Source organism: Marmota flaviventris, chromosome 12 (assembly GCF_047511675.1).
Source record: "Marmota flaviventris isolate mMarFla1 chromosome 12, mMarFla1.hap1, whole genome shotgun sequence".
NCBI lineage: Eukaryota > Metazoa > Chordata > Mammalia > Rodentia > Sciuridae > Marmota > Marmota flaviventris.
In genome coordinates this window covers 86,463,703-86,480,573 of record NC_092509.1, presented here as the reverse complement: position 1 = coordinate 86,480,573, position 16,871 = coordinate 86,463,703, and the positions used below count along the sequence as shown (strand labels likewise).

Below are 16,871 nucleotides of genomic sequence, written 5' to 3'. Positions count from 1 at the left end.
CAAAAGAGACACCATGTTGAGGCTCCCTTTGCCAGTGTTTTCTGACTCAAAGTAGACAGAACTAAGCAGGTTTAGAAAGAAGCTCGCCTTTAAATGAAGTTTTGACTCTGTAATGTTAATTCTGAGCTGAGAACATCCTCTGGATCAAATGTAACTTTTGGTTAGGAGTAATAGGAATAGTTTTGGTTTTTGCCTGTGGTTTTGCTGTTTTAGGGAGACAGGAGCTGCCATGGTGAGTTTTCAGGAGTAGTCAGGGACGAGTATACTTGATCTTTGATAGCACTCTTTTGTATTCCACTTGTTCACCAAAATGGTGACATGCTTTCAGTTTTAGAATAACTAAGGCTTCACTGATATTTGTATTGTTATAAAATGAATCTTACACGTGGATTTAAGTTAGATATCAAAGGGCATATAATTTTGAGATGTAACTATTCTAATTTATCTTGACTTTATAATGCTACTTTGGTTTATGATCAGGAAGCAGTAAGAGGAAGAAAGTCTCTTAGGGGCCTGTGCTGTTTTGTGGGGAGCTGACCTAATTCTGTGCTCTCCTTGGGCAATGCTGTACCACTTTTGCTCCTTTCTGTGGGAGCCCCTGCAGACTGTTTCCCAGGTTCCTTTACCAGCAGGGCTCTACAAGATAGTTGGAAGTCAGAAGACAGTTGGTTATTTGGTAGTGATAGTTGACATGTGCAACAGATGTTGGAATGGGAGATTGAGGGGGGGTTGTTTTACTGGAATCTGATCCAAGTTTTGAGGAGGTTGTGCTATTTATTTTTATTTCTTGTGGTAATGGGGATTGAAACCAGGGCCTTGTGCATGCGAGTTAAGCACTCTACCAACTGATCTATATCCCCAGCCCAAGTTTGTGCTGTTTTGAAGATTATAACTCAGAACACAAACACCTATTCAAATGACCTATATAAATTTTTATGTAAAATTGGTGGGAAAAAATGTCAAATTAACAGTTCTAGACTCATGCTTGATGCATCAGGAATTTGTATGAATTTTCTTCTAAAGTTGATTATATCTGTGGAGAAGACTGATTTTAATTATCCTCATTGCTAACTTGACCACTTTTTGCATGACTATTCAAGTAATTCTTTTATTATCTTTGAAGTATACAAACCTTGTGGACTATTCTTGTTCTTCACTTTCTGAGTTGATTTTCCTTAGGACATAGGACATGATGTCCCTTTTAATATAGATTCAAGTTTTTTTCCATTTTTAAGATTTTTTTTTTTCCTTTTCTCTAAATCAGTATTCTGCCCTATTTTATTTTCACCTTTTGGATAGCAAGTTATGCATAGGCCTTTTCTCAGCAACTATCACTGTCTAATTTTATACTTAAAACTTAACATTTGTTTAATTTTACTTTGTCTTTCCTGCCCTGTGTATCCCTTTCTGTACTTTGAGCTGTGTCAAATCTCCCTGCAATCCTTAGTTTTCATTTCTTCCTAGTTGTATTACTAATACCCCTATCACCCATTCCCACTCTTTGCCTCCGTTGGTCATGTTTTGTCTCTTCCTAAGGTTTCCTCCAACTTTACCAAGAGTTCTTTGATCTGTAGTGCGATATTAGTTAAATAGAGGTGATTGTTTTCCTCAGTTTAAAAATTCATGGTATAAGTTTAGATGATAATTTTTGTTCACCTTTACAGCCAAAGGTTTTGGGTGAAAGTTTTTTTCTCTGTCTTGTCTTATCATACTTTTAAATAGCTTTGTTTTGCTTTCTTTCTCATCTTGGAAAGAGGTGACTATATCCTATGCTAGCTTTTGGAGGATCAGGTTGGGCAGGAGTCAACACTGTATTCTAGACATTTCTTTCATATTTTTGTGTAAGTTTGTTGAAACGTTTTTCAAGTCAGTTAGGCAGTTGGTGAATTTTTCACTGCTATTGAAAGTTTGTCTTTTCCCCTAGTATCCACTACTACTTAGAAAGTAAGGGACCTACCATTTTAGCTTCTCAGAGCCACATCTTGTCTAGCTAAGCTCTTGTGCTTACTTGTACAGCCTGATACTCTTTTGCAAAAAGGGACTTGAGATTTTGCACCTCAGTGTCCATCCTCCAGTTTCGAGCTATGGACTGTGACATCTGTCTCTGAATTCTGCCCTTGCTGTCCTCATCCCACTTCTTCAAACCTATTATTTGGTCACTATTGTTTTTGGTAGCTCTTCTACTTATATTTGAAATTTAGGGTTTTGTCTTCAGTTTCAGAGAGTTGTTTTGTGTTTTTTGTTCTTTTTTTCTCCTGTTTTAACAATACAATTCTCAGATCATGTTCATTATAATTACTTGCAGTGCCTATTAAAAATTCAGGTTCCCAGGGTCCTTTACAAGGTCTACTAAAGCAGGGCCTCTTGGGCTGGCTTCCAAGTTTCAAAATTTGTAATACGAATCCATTATGAATTTTACATACATAGAAGTTGACAACCACTATTTCAGGGAATGAATAAATCATGACAGTTCTTTAAAGTTCCCTTTCTTCATCAAACATGGTTTGCAAAAAATTTGCCCCGAATATATTTAATGATTCTGGTTCTGTATTCTTGTCTCAATATTGCTTGCTACTGTGCAGAATTTGGGTTCTACCTATGATCCGTTTTTATCTTCTAGGTCTATGAAAGTCCCTAGGAGCTTCAACTCCTCTAGGGTATCAGTCTATATGCCATATACACTTTTTATCCTGCATTGTCTGAAATTCAGGAAGTTTCCCCATCTTCTTGATTTGTTTCAATCCCCAGTGAGTAATGACTTCAAATATAAGTATTGGCAGCTGTTGGAGCTATATAATATATCCAAGTCTCTCGAGCATTCTTTAAAGAACTCCTAAGATCTACTCAGTACATATAGCAGGTCTTAATATTCCTATGCTAAACCTCTGGTCAGCTTATTGGAGCTGTGAAAATGGAGAAACTTCATGAAGAAGGAGGGGAAATTTGTAATTGTCTTTCATCTGTCTGCCTACCATTTCAAAAATGACAGCAAGGACTGGGAATTTTAAAAGTGAGAAAGGTGGCATTTATGTTTCAGAAGTCTTGATTTTTGTCACTCTTGGTTTCCTGTGAGCTGATCCCTTTTATGCTGTTTAGAGGTTGACTTCAAAATGGCAACTAATTAAAAGTAGAAAATTTAGTATCTTTTGAACATGAGCACTACTTTAGAGATGAGAGAAGTAGCTGTCCTAGATTTATTTTAAAGTGATTTACTTTTAACTCTTTGACCAAATTGAGCATCATAGTAGGTTACTACTAAATACAGCTCACAGATATTTTTTTCTATGAAGATATATCTTAATTTTCTTTCTGGTGCTAACAATCAAAGTGGTGTATCTCTGTCCTCAAGAGTGTTTTCCCAATGGACAGGGATATGATCTGAATATCAACTAAAAAACATTTAGAAGTCTTAGGATACCAGACTTTGACCCTAACAATATTGTAGCATGTTTAAAAGTAGTTAATTTTTTTAAAGTGTTCCTCCAAGTAGCATCAGATTTTAATTTTTTAGATTATGTTGTCTCTCATTGGATATAACCTATGTGTGGCAGTTTGACTTGGCCAAAGGCTTTGCTGGTGGGGTAGGGCACAAGGCAATTCCAAACAGTACAGATGTCACAGTCATTCCTAACACAGCTGCCAAAGTGACATTTGTGGAAGGTATGTTTCTGTCCATAGCCAGCAACTCTTGAGAATAACAGTCTAACCCTGACTTGTATATCATGCTTAGGTTAAAGCATAGAATTTTATATGGAGACATTTAGGGCCACCATGCCTTGGGCCAAAAAAAGTAATATATTGTACAATACATGTTTGCTTTGGCTAATAGTGATGAAGGTCAGCATTGGGATTGTTCTTTCATGCACAAATCGTAAAAGATGGACAGGAAGGATGCTAACATTTAGAATGCCAGCTATGTCCCAGATATTACAAGCTTCTCTCATTTTATTTCATCCTTGCAATAATGTTGGTTTACTTCACAGTACTGTCAAACCGAGACTGAGATTAATTGACTTGCTGAAGGTCTTAGGTCGAAAGTAATGGGTTGGAGTTTGAATCCTGGCAAACCTGGTTAAAAAGTTCCCTCACAAATACTGCACTCTCCTTTCCAGACCTTTTTGCTGATGCACATGAATATTTTGGACAAATGTTAAAACATATTGAAATGAATTGATGTTCTTACAATGGTGTCTGCATATTGGTCATCTTTATTTGGAAAGAATCCTAATCTGTAAAATTAACATGTGCACATGAAAGTTTTTAGAATGCTTACTCTGGAACATTCTGGTCTTTGTATCAGAGAAACCTGAAAACTGTGCCCTTGAGCAGTTTTTTTTTTTTTTTTTTTTCTGAGCCTCACTTTTCACTGCTATAAAATGGTGATTATAGTAATGTTTAAGATTGTAGAATGAATTGGAAATAATACTTGTAATGGGCTTAGAACAGTGTGTAGCATCCAGTAGGAATTTGGAAACTGGGAGCAGATGTTACTATTGACAATCAAGAAGTTCATTTTTGGGGGGGATCATTGCCAATTTATTAAGGAAATTTAAAAAAACCATTTCTTTTAGTTATACATGACTGTAGAATGTGTTTTGACATATCAAACAAACATGAAATATAACTTCCCATTTTTTGTGGTTGTACATGATGTGGAGTTACACTGGTCATGTATTCACATATGAATGTAGGAAACTATGTCCAGTTCATTCTACTGTCTTTCTATTCCTATCCCCCCTCCCTTCCCTTCATTCCCTTTTGTCTAATCCAGTGAACTTCTATTTTTCTCTCCCTCCCCACTGTCTTATTTCACTTAGAGTGATAGTCTTCAGTTTTGAGATTCCAGTTTTTTTGAGATAATATATTTTTTGCTTATTATGTGCAAGGATTACTCAGCTTCTAAAAATCCACATTCTGTGCTCACATTGTAAATGTGTTGAGATAGGCACACCAATTGGATATAGTAATGACAATATAAGTATTCTTATATAGTAAGTTGGTCAAAATTTCAACACAGTAAATTAGTGGGCTGTATATTTATATATTTCTGTAGGCTTTCAGATAGTTACCTAATGCTGAATTCTCAGTTTCATGAAGAAATCAATTTCAATGTAACTGGCCATTTCAAATGCATGCACAAAAGTAATATTAAGAATTCAAATCCGGGCTGGGGATGTGGCTCAAGCGGTAGCGTGCTCGCCTGGCATGTGTGTGGCCTGGGTTTGATCCTCAGCACCACATACCAAAAAAAAAAAAGATGTTGTGTCCGCCGAAAACTAAAAAATAAATATTAAAATTCATTCTCTCTCTCTCTCAAAAAAAAAATAAAGAATTCAAATCCATCAAGGCAGCCTTAGTAGATCTATCAAGATCGTTAATACTGTCACATTTACTCTTCATTTTGTTTTGGTTTTCCTTTAAAAAAAAAAAAACAAAAAACAAAAACCCAACACTTTGGAAGTATGTTAAAGGAAATCCCAGATTTTCTAAATGCATCTCAATGAGGGCAGTTTATTACCACAACATTATATATAGCACACTTAACAAAATGAGCAATGGTTTCAGCTGTCCTGAAGACTGGGCAATCCGGGCCTTAACACGACTTGCTAGCTTCACATAAATTCCACTGGTTGCACTTAAAATCCCTTACCATTTGTGTTGAATCTAGAGCAGACTCTTGTGGCCTCTTCTTTTCATGTCTTTGATCTGTGCAGAAACTGGGTCACATTGTAGAATGTGCCACATTCTGGATTTGTCTCTGTCCTTCTGGCATTTAACTTGTTTTTCTATTTCACAAATGAAAGAGCTCTAGTGTAGAGGCTTGATTATATTTAGATTCTTTTTTTTTTTTTTTTTTTTTTTTTTTAAAGAATAGTCAGATTCCTAAAGAGGCCACAGGGTCTGATTGTCCCACTTTTGGTGATGCTGAAGTTGAGTAGTTTCAGGTACTGAAGATACTGAAGTCTTCCTTTAATGGTCATTGTTTGATATCATGTTGTTAGTGAACAAAAAGTACATTTCTAATTCTATTATTTTTTTTTTTTTTAAAAAACAATTTTATGGTGGCATAACTGACATGCAATAAACTGCACACATACCAAGTGTGCCATTGGAGGTTTGGACATAGGAACACCTGTGAAACCATCACCACAATCAAGTTCTTTGTGCCCCCTCTGCTGCTGCTCATTGCCTTTCTACCTCGGTTCCACTGATTTGCTCTGCTGTTAAAGATTAATTGGTACATTGCTTGTTTTTTCTAATACTCATCCTCAAAAAATGAAACAAGGGTTGTTTACAAAAGAAGTTTTAAAAAAGTTGTTTCATTCAGGATGATAATTCAAAAAGTTAAAAGAAACCATTGTACTTTGTTACACTTGAAAAATTAATTGAGTTTAAGTTTGGACTGTTATACGTGATTGATGTAGAAAACAATAGGAACGAGATGGTTCGAGAGCTTCCCAATACTTCTTGACCGTTAGTGTTTCCTCAGAGAAGTCATTTGATGTTCTTCCCGCATACAATTTTTGCAGATCTCTAGGATCTGAAAGATAATAACAGGACAGGGATTTATTCTTTTTCCTTTATTATGTTAACTACCCAGGCTTGGCTGCTTGCATTATAATAAAACGTACAGTATAATTTCTGGCATCTACACAAACATTTTTCCTCTTTATTGAAACTGTAAGCAGGGTAAATTGTTCTTTGCTTTCCAGTTCTTAGATTTCAATTTATCTTTAGCTAATTATTTAGGGCAGAATACAATGTGTTGTTGTTTTTTCATTTGGCAGGCATATGAATTGTGGAGCAAAGATACCTGATTCAATAGGACCAATAACTTTTAGACTATCTGCCTCAAATCCTACCACTAGGAACACGTTGTGATCAAAGTAATAACTCATAGAGCTTGGCATGATACTGCAGAAAGGCAGAAACTTAGTGAGGGGCAAATGATATGCTGCAGCTATGGGAAAAGTTGAACTGACAGTGAAGTAGGAAACAAGTAATTTAAAAATGAGTGCAACATGAACATGATGGCAGCTTGATTTTTAAAATTTCCCTGAACTCCTCTTATTATTCTTGTTTGTCTGTTTAGTTTGTAAGTGGCAATACCCACAGGTATATCAACAAATCAATAGGTGTTTTTTTTTTTTCCCTAAGCCCCACATGTCTTTGGCCAAACTACCAACAGCAATAGGATCTGTCTAAGATGAACGGCTTTGATGCAGCGAAGAGCAAGAAATGAAATGCAAACGTTAAAATCTCAATCTTGTAACTTTGATTGCATAGTGACACTATAGCTATGTTTTTTTTTTTGTCTTAAAATCTATTTTATCTCATCTCTTACCAGCTGACTTATTTGGTGTATTTTCTTCCACTTTATTTTTTTTTGGTCAACATTTATGTGTCTGTTTTAGGTGTGACTTAAGAGCATGTGGCTGGAAGCAGGGCTGATGGTGTAATTCCACATGGTTGTGAATGGTGTAGTGTTGGTAGATCCATTTGGGTTGGTCAGTACTTATACTAATTGAGTTTTGTTAATGCAAGATGGCAGTCTTGGTAGTTCAATTAGAGAAGTCAGGTTTTTTTTTTTTTTTGTTTGAGTGATTGATTAATGCTTTTAATTTCCACCATCTTACATAGTTCTGTCACAACCAACCAATTTCTTCTTTGATACATTGTGGTAAGCTAAATAATATCCTCAAGCCCCATATTTTAATCCCTAAAACATATTAATGTTACCTTACATGGCAAAGGGATATTGTATCTGATCTTTTTAAGGATCTTGATCTTATCCCAGGTTATCTGGGTGGGCCCAGGATAATCGCAAGGGTCCTTATAAGAGGGATGCAGGAGTTTGAAGTTATGTGAGGAATAGACCACGAGCTAAGGTATACAGTAGTTCTCCAGAAGTTGAGTAAAGCAATTTCTTAGACAACTTGGGCTGCCATAAATTCATATCCTCATAGTGTTGAAGACTAGAATTCTCAAGATTAAGGTGTCAGCATGGTCAATTTCAGGTAGAGGTCCTTTTCTTGGCTTGCACACGGCCATGTTCCTGGCTAAGTCTTCAGATGGGGCTTCTTGCACATGGGTCTTGCCTTTGTCTCTTCCTCTTCTTGTGAAGATAAGGAAGGGCCCATCATTATGACCTTGCTTAACCTACTTGTATACTAAAGACATTATCTCTAAATATGGTCACCATTGGGGGCGGGGGAGGAATACATGTCAGTTCATAGCAAGCAAGGCCACAGATTATCCCCTAGAGCTTCTGGGTAGAATTCAGCCTTGCCAAGATTTTAACTTTAGATTTCTGGCCTTTAGACTTGTAAGAGAATGAATTTGTATTATAAGCAAAACTAAGTATGTGGTTACACTGGCAAGAGGAATACATTCCTTTTCATAGTTTTTTGTGACTTTTTAAAGAGAGGATGAGTGACCTTTGGAATTCCAGCTTTTCCTAGAAACTTGAAACTCATCTATGAAACTGACCACCACAGTGAGCCTCAGGCTTGAATGTCCTCTGGTGCTCTGAGAGGCCACCAGGAGGGGAATTAGACGGTTCAGCACTTGGCAGAACTCTTTGTAGTAGAGAGTCCCTGTGGCATTCATGAACCTCACATTTACTTTTAGTTTTGGCATCTACAGATGGTTTCTCTGCCAACTTGGCAAACCTTTTTATAAAACGTGTTTCAAATATTGTATCCAGCATTTTAGTTGTTCCAAACAGGAGGGAGTCTTCAGGGTGTGGGGTCTGTCATAATGGTGGAAATGGAAGTCTGGGGAGTCTTTCACAATTATTTTTCAGAATTACTCCTCCCCCTTTAGGCAAGGTATACAAGCCTCATTACTTGAAATCTTTCTTACTGCTTCTCTGGAGATTGGGAGTTCTCAAGCCAGGATTTCTGAGTTAACCTCTTATCTGAGAAGAGAGAGAAGTTAAACACTAATCACGTCTATCATGGGCTTGTTAGAGACTTTTTTTCTAAAGAATTCATTATCTGCTATTTATAAAATATTTCCTGGGAGGGAAGAATTTGGCAGCCATGTCTTTGCACTTGAGTATGTGGTTCTTGAAACTCACCCTGTTTATATGCTTGCATCCCAATTATCTGGTGGATTGTTCTTAAAGAAAATGCAAAATCTGGAGTAGAGACATGGATTTCACTGTCTCTGTGCCTACCCCAGAAGTTTCTTCTTCTTTGATTGTGTGTATAGGTTCTTAGCATATGGTTCACTTGGGGCTTCTCTAATTCCAACAGGGAAAAATGCTGGAAATGATACAAGAAAGTGAAGGAGTAGGAGGGGCAACCAATAAATCAGCTAGGTGATTTTTTTTCATTCCAGGTTGACTCATCTGTATTATTAAGGAGAAATTTATGTTTTCATATTTAGCATTCTTTATAGCTCAGCTATAGTACTGATAAGAACTACATTTAAACATTCTCTTGTTTTTTTTCCCCATAGTAGTATTGGTTTGGTAATGGCTTTAATAGAGAGTCATTGTGGTTGAGTCACAGATAATACATTTTTTTAAAAGTGCATTTTCTCTAAGAATGTCACGACAAGCTATTAAAATGGTTGAGAAATAGAGGATGAAACCTATTAATACTTGAGTGGAGTCAGAATGTTCTTATTTTTAATATAAGTGGCAAATGCCAAATAAATGTTTGGTGTTGTTAGATTACAAAATGTGTTTAATGACAAGCTAGGACAATGTAAATGAGTACATTTTCTTGTGTGTGTGTGAGAATTGAGAATATTATCTAGAAAGTTGGGTAATTTGAATTGGGTAATTTGAATTAGAGGAAATACTATTGTTAAAATATGTATGCCAATGAAATTTGGGGTAGAAACACATATTTGAGGTTTTTGTCTGTTTTTACCATGAGCATCAGAAAAGTGATTACATTATTAGCTTATACATTGATAAAACTTTTTGAAAAATTGTTGCTGTAGCAACAATATATAACCCTCAAAAAGCACTCCATAATTATTGGCTTTTAATTTTCTATAGTACATGATAGATAATTTATATAAAAACTTGATTTTTAAAGGAACTGTTTTATGATTTAATTCCATTTAGAATCCTTTTAATTAACTAGAAAATTAGTTTTCTTAAACTACCAATTATTTACTTTGAATCAACTTTGTCTTTTAGAAGGCTTCTCTCAACTAAGTAACACTATTTCTAGTATTCTGTAATGCCGAAGACTACTGTACTTAAATGTATTATACTCTCTGCTTGAAAGTATTTTGTTAGTCCTTTATGAGTTGAGGTGATCAAAACGGAAGGCAGTAGTCACAAAAAGGCTTTCAATAATTTTAGTGTTATGTGCTCACTACGTTTTATATCCTGTCTTCAGTATAGTTTAAATTTTATTTATCCATCTTTGAACTGCTTCTTCTCACTGAACAAATGTTTTTTGCCTGAAGCTGGTGCAGCTAATTCAGAACAACGAGTTGAATTATAGTTAAATTGTTGTTTGCATTGTGCATTATTAGGTACTTTGATACCAGGACTTGAAATTTGCCAACTTCTTGAAGACATTGCTGATTCTCACTCTCAAAACTGGGTGAGGGTGTTAAAATAGGATAGCTTATGCAAAGTCTGCTCCTTTCGTGTGTGAGTTCGCCCAGGTCTCCATCGTTGAGTGACGAGGCCTGATCTGATGGTTGTAGATGGAGGACCCTGTAGCTAGAGCATTGCATATCAGTATGTCTACTTCTACCTCGTCTGTCATTTTATACTCACCAAGAGTCAGTGTGGCCATTCTAAGTGAAATTCCTGAATTCCAAAGCTGAAGATAAAAGAATAATCTTTACAGAAACATGACACGTGAAGTAAACATAATCTAACATTGGGTTTTTCTTTATCATCTATAATGTGAAAAGCTAGAAGACAGTGAGAAAATATCTGTACACTTGTTTCTTTGACCTTTCTATTGTGGTCCTGTCTACACGCTCTGGAAAAGAAAGACCTATAGCCGAAGAATCTTATGTGCAGCTAAGTTATCATTCATCCATGAAGAAAAATACATACCATTGTTGGGTATATAAGGATTCATATACCATGAATATTCATGTACTATGAATCCTTATCTAAGAAAGTACTTTGGGTTGTAATTTAATCAAATGACAATCAACTGATTTCAAGATAGCAGAAGTAAGGAAGAGAGAAGCTCCATGAGCAATGATTCTTGCTAAGTATATGTGGTCAAATCTAAAAGGGTGTTGGAAATGGAGATATGACATAATTACTGACATATCTGAAGAAAATGTTAACATTGATACAAGGATTTATATAACTATTTTATGAATATTGAGGTTTTTAGGGACAAGTGGTAGAAATCATGAGAGAAAAAAACTCAGTCTTAGTTAAAAAAAAAAAAAAAAAATTTTTTTTTTTTTTCCAGGGATCAAACCCAGTGGTGCTTAACCACTTACCTACATTTCAGCCCTTTTTGAGACAGGGTCTTGCTAGTTGCTAAGAGCCTGCTAAGTTGCTGAGGCTGGCTTTGAACTTGCAATCCTCCTGCCTCAGACTCTGAAGCTGCTGGGATTACAGGTGTGTGCCACCATGCCCAGCAATAAATATTTTTAAAGTCTTTGCTATGTCCTTTTATTTAGGAACTGAGGCAGATGAGTTCACCTTGGTACATATATCCAAGTAGGAAACAATGATGTACAGAGGGAGGCAAACAAGATAATTTAAAAGAGGGTAATTTAAAAGATTCTCTGAGGAATCTAAAATAGGATAATTCTATATTGTATTCCTAAAATAAGATAGTTGAGAGGTAGAGAGTTGCACCTTAGAATGAATGATTGGGGAGGGTTTCTGTGAAATCCTTTGATCTTAGATTTGAATGAGAAGGAGCAAAGTTGAGGGTGCCTGGTTTGGGTGACCCTCATGTGGCTTAGAACTCCTCTTTGAATAGCAACCTTTGTACCTTTCCTGAGCCAGACCGCTGCTGGGTTCAGATAAAAGTTTGGGTTCTCAGAGTTCATTTGTGGAGTTTTCTGATGGGTGAGCCACACGTTTGGAGTTGCAGAGCCATTCGTTGAACTCTGGAGTCCCATGGTCCCCCCCCCCCCTTTTTAAAATTTCATCAAGGAGGCTTTATTAAAAACAATAACAACAAAACCAAAAAGACCCCCCCCCCCCCCCAAACTCCAGATCGACCAATTAGGCACTGGATAGAGATAATCACTTAAACATATATACATGCATAGATAATGACTGCCTGCTATTTATGTCCAGCCATAAAAGGAGAAAAGAATATCAGGAATTATGGTTTGAAATTCTTTGCAGTAGTAATTTAATAAAGCTATTTTTTAAAGTTATTTGTTTTCCTGATTCTTAAGAGACTAAGGATGATGACAGATGAGACAAGTCTTTCCAGCATCAGACATTTGAGACCAAAGTGCATGAAGGATTCTTCTACATTCTTTGGCAGAGGGCTGACATCTGCCTGCATCTGTCTGTACCACAGGCCCAAGGGAGTAGGCTCGTCTACCTTTTTCTGCTTGCAGGATTCCTGCTTTTTAGGATACTTAAAAACTCGATCTGAGTTTTTAATGAGACATTGAAGAAACATCATAATGAACTTCAGGGAAGCTCAGAAGTCAGAACTAAAGTAGAACAGTGAGTGTGCATGTATGTTTTTAAATTAAAGAACACTGGAAGGTATAAATGCTGAGGACTATTTCTAAAATTCAAGAGATACTGTGAGAAAATTTTTAAAAATCTGTAAAATTTTTAAAAATCGGTATGGGGCACATTATGGTAATTTGATACATGATACTGCATGTAATAATCAAATCAGGATAAACATTCAAATGTTAATCATTTTTATGTGTTGTGACTCTCATATTGATCTTTTCCAGTCATTTTAAAATATGCCATTGATTTTTTTTTTTCAGCTCTTTCCAATGCTTCCCAGTCTCTAGAGACCACTATTCCATTCTGTTGTAAAAGATTGACTTGCTACTTCCCACAAAAGAGTGAGCACATGTGGCATTTGTATTTTCTCTTTCTGGCTTATTTCACAACATAATTACCTCCAGTTCTGTGCATGTTGCTGCAAATGACAGGATTTCACTTTTTTTAAATGGCTGAATCATATTCTATTGTTTTTCTATAGCCTTCACCCACTAATGGGCATCTTGGTTGATTCCACAGTTTAGGTGCTGTGAATAAGTGCTGCAATAAACGTGAGAGCACAAGTATCTTTTTGATAGAATGATTTCATCAATTTTGTATATTATGTTAGGTTTATGTTGTTGTGACCACAAGACCTGATAGGGACAACTTAAAGGAGGAAGAAAAGTCTATTTTGGCTCCTGGTCTTTGGAGGTTCAGTCCATGTTTGGCCTGCTCTGTAGCTCTGGGTCTAAGGTGAAGTAGAACATCATGGCAGAAAGGTATGGCAGAAGGAAGCTGCTCAGTTCATGACAACCAGGGAGAAGGAAGAGCTGAGAGCAAGGAGCCACAGATGACAATCTCTAGGGGAAAGTCCCTAGTGACCTACCTACTCCAGCCACATCCTACCTGCCTACAATTACCACCCATTAGTCCATTCAAATTATTAATCAAAAGGGAGATGATAGATAACTCATTTTGTTTTTGTTTTCCTGGTGATTAGTAAGATTGAGATTTTCATATATTTATTGAACGTTGGTATGTCATATATAATATGTTTAGTTGTTTAAATATTGTTTAGTTTTCAGTGGATCTTTATTTATATGTGGTGCTGAGAATCAAACCCAGTGACTCTCACATGCTAGGCAAGCACTCTACCACTGAGCCATAACCACAGTACCTTGGTCTGTCTTTTTGAGAAGTATATTTAGTTCTTCAGTGCATTTTTTAATTGGAGGTTTATTTTTTCTGTGTTCAGTTTTTGACTTCCTAACATAGTCTGGATATTAATTCCTTGTGAGATGAGTAATTCACAAGTATTTTCCATTTTTATAGATTGTCTCTTAATTTTTTTGATTATTTCTTTGGTTGGACAGAGGCTTTTTAGTTCAACATAATCTCATTTGTATATTTTTACTTTAGTTGCCTGTTCCTTCGGGGTCCTATTTTGGAAAATCTTTGCCTATACCAGTGTCTTGAAGGTTTTCTGTTTTCTTGTAATTTTATAGTTGCAGCTTTAACATGTAGGGCTTTCATTCCATTTTGAGTTGCTTATGTATGGTAAAAGGAAGCATACTCATTTCATTCTTTTACATATGTATATCCAAATTGGACAGCACAATTTATTAGTCTGTCCTTTCTTCATTGTGGGTTCCTGGTGGCTTTGTCAAAAATTAATTGGCTGGGTGAAGAGGATTAATTTCTGGGTTCACTATTCTGTTCCACTGGTCTCTCTGTTTTCATGTTACTACCATGAGTTTTTTGGTCACTGTAACTTTGTAATAAGTTTTGAAGTCAAATATTGTGATGCCTCTAGCTTTTTTGTTATTTTGTTCAGGATGACTTTGTTCTGGGTTGTTGTTGGTTCCATATAATTTTAGAATTGTTTTTTCTACTTTTGTGAAGGAATTCTTGATTTTAAAAGGAATTACGTTGATCTATAGATTGCTTTGGGGAGTACTGTTGTTTTAACAATAGTATTTCTTGTCCAATTCTTCTGTCCCCTGTAACTTCTTTCATCAGTGCTTGAAAATTTTCTTGTAGAGATCTTTTACTTCTTTGGTTAACTTTATTCCTAAATATGTAAATTTTGTAGCTATTGTGAACTAGATTGCTTTATTATCATCTTCTGCAAGTTCATTAGTGAATAAAAATGCTGCTTTTTATATATCGGTTTTTTATAGCTTTCAACTTCATTGAATATATCTGTTCGAACAGCTTCTTGGTGGAGTATTTATATTTTTCTATGTATAAAATGTCATGTGCAATATGGATTCTATAACTTTTTCTTTCCAATTTGGATGCTCTTTCTTTTTCTTAAATATACTAAATGGTGGAAGTGGACATTGTTGGCTTGTTTCTGTCTTAGAAGAAATACCTTCAGTTTTTCCCCACAACTAGTGGGTTTTTCATATACCATAACCTTTAGTAATTTGATGTACTCATTCTGTACCTACTATATTTTTGAGTTTTTATCGTGAAGAAATGTTGTATTTTAGTGATTTTTTTTGTACCTATTGAAATGATGATACAGTTTTTCATTCTTTTGGTGTGTTGTATTATAATTGATTTTGCATATATTGAATCAGTTTTGCATCCCTGAGATGAGTCTCTCTTAATCATGGTGTATGATCTTTTTCATATGCTGTTGAATTCCATTTACTAGTATTGAGAAAAATCTATATTCATCAGGGATATTATACGTCTGCAGTTTTCTTTTTTATTGTATGTAATGTATGGTTTTGATACAAGGGTAATGCTGGCCTTGTATAAAGTTTGACAGTTACTTCATTTCAATTTTTTGGAATAGTTTGGAAGAATTGGAATTCGTTTAAAAAATGTTTCATAGAATGTAGCAGTAAAACCATCAGGTTCTGAACTTTTTTCTCCCAGATGGCAGACTTCTAGTAATGTTAACTTGCTACAAATTTTTAGACATAAATCTAATAGATGACAGGAGGACTCTTGGTCAGAGAACAGATTGTATTGTAATAGCCTTCAGCACTGGTTCTCCAAACCACAATCTCTTCAGTTATAAGGTAGTGGTAGCTCAGTGTTCCTTTGAAGTATGGTTGTGCTGTACAAAAGGATCCCACAGAATATGAGAATCAAAGGTTATAGGATGGCTGGCATATAGGCTCATCCTATCCTAGCGGGGAGGCAGAGGGAGGGGGAGAGAATATTTTGAAATGTGAGCAAATGGCTATGTGTAGCAGTCTCTGAATCTTGTTGGAGCAATATACTACTTGTAAGTCCCAGAATGTGTAGAAATGTGAGACTATTCTTGTAGAATTATCTTGCAACAAGCTGGTTATTGTCCACAATGCTTAAGCAAAGCTACAATGAAATACTTCTGGAGGGATGTATTTTAAAACTAGACCTCAAGTAGTTCCCTGTTTGACATCATGGGATTGAGGTGAAAAGGAGAACCCCTTAGGAGAACTTTGTGTCTACAAGCTCTTCCTCAACATCTGTGTGGGGGAGAGTGGAGACAGACTGATCCAGTCAGCCAAAGTGTTGGAAGAGCTCCACAGGTCAGACTTGTGTTTTCCAAAGCTAGATAGTACTGTCAGATCTCTGGTGTCAGGAGAAATGAAAGGACTCTTGTTCACTGCATCGTTTGTTTGGCCAAGGCAGAAGAAATTCTGGAGAAGGGTCTTAATGTATGTGGGTATGAATGAAAAAAATAAATTTTTAGCTACTGGCAACTTTTGTTTTGGGATCTAGGAATACTTCATCTGGGCATCAAATACTATCCAAGAATTAGTATCTATAGTCTGGATCTGTAAGTGGTGCTGGGTGGGCCAGGTTTCAGCATCACAGAGAAGTAGTTCAGAACCAGCGGCATTGGAGCCAAACAGACTCGGCAAAGAGGAGGTCATGCACTGGTTCCAGCAGAAGTCTGATGGGTCTGATGGATTCTATGATGGCAAATAAATTCCTGAATTAGTTTAAATAGCACCCCACGAACATCTGTGTGGTGGAGCACTACAGTTTATAGATATGAGAACACATATGTACATATCATGTGTATTGAGATTATATATATTACACACAGAATTCATACACATTCTGAATGTTAACTGTGTATAAAGAAATGAGAAAAGGTAAGCCTAAATTATGGTCAAATAATGAGACTGTAAAAAAAAATGGAGAATTGTGATAAAGTAGCTCCATAGGCTTTAAAGATAAAAAAATTAATTGAAACGAAAATTTAACTGGGTAGTTTGAG

At 36.0% G+C, this 16,871-nt stretch overlaps 1 pseudogene; it reads left to right on the top strand.

The window, feature by feature from the left end:
• LOC114103214 (large ribosomal subunit protein uL5 pseudogene) overlaps positions 1-16,576 on the top strand; it is a 48,070-nt pseudogene extending 31,494 nt beyond the window's left edge.
• Positions 16,577-16,871: the final 295 nt, after the last annotated feature.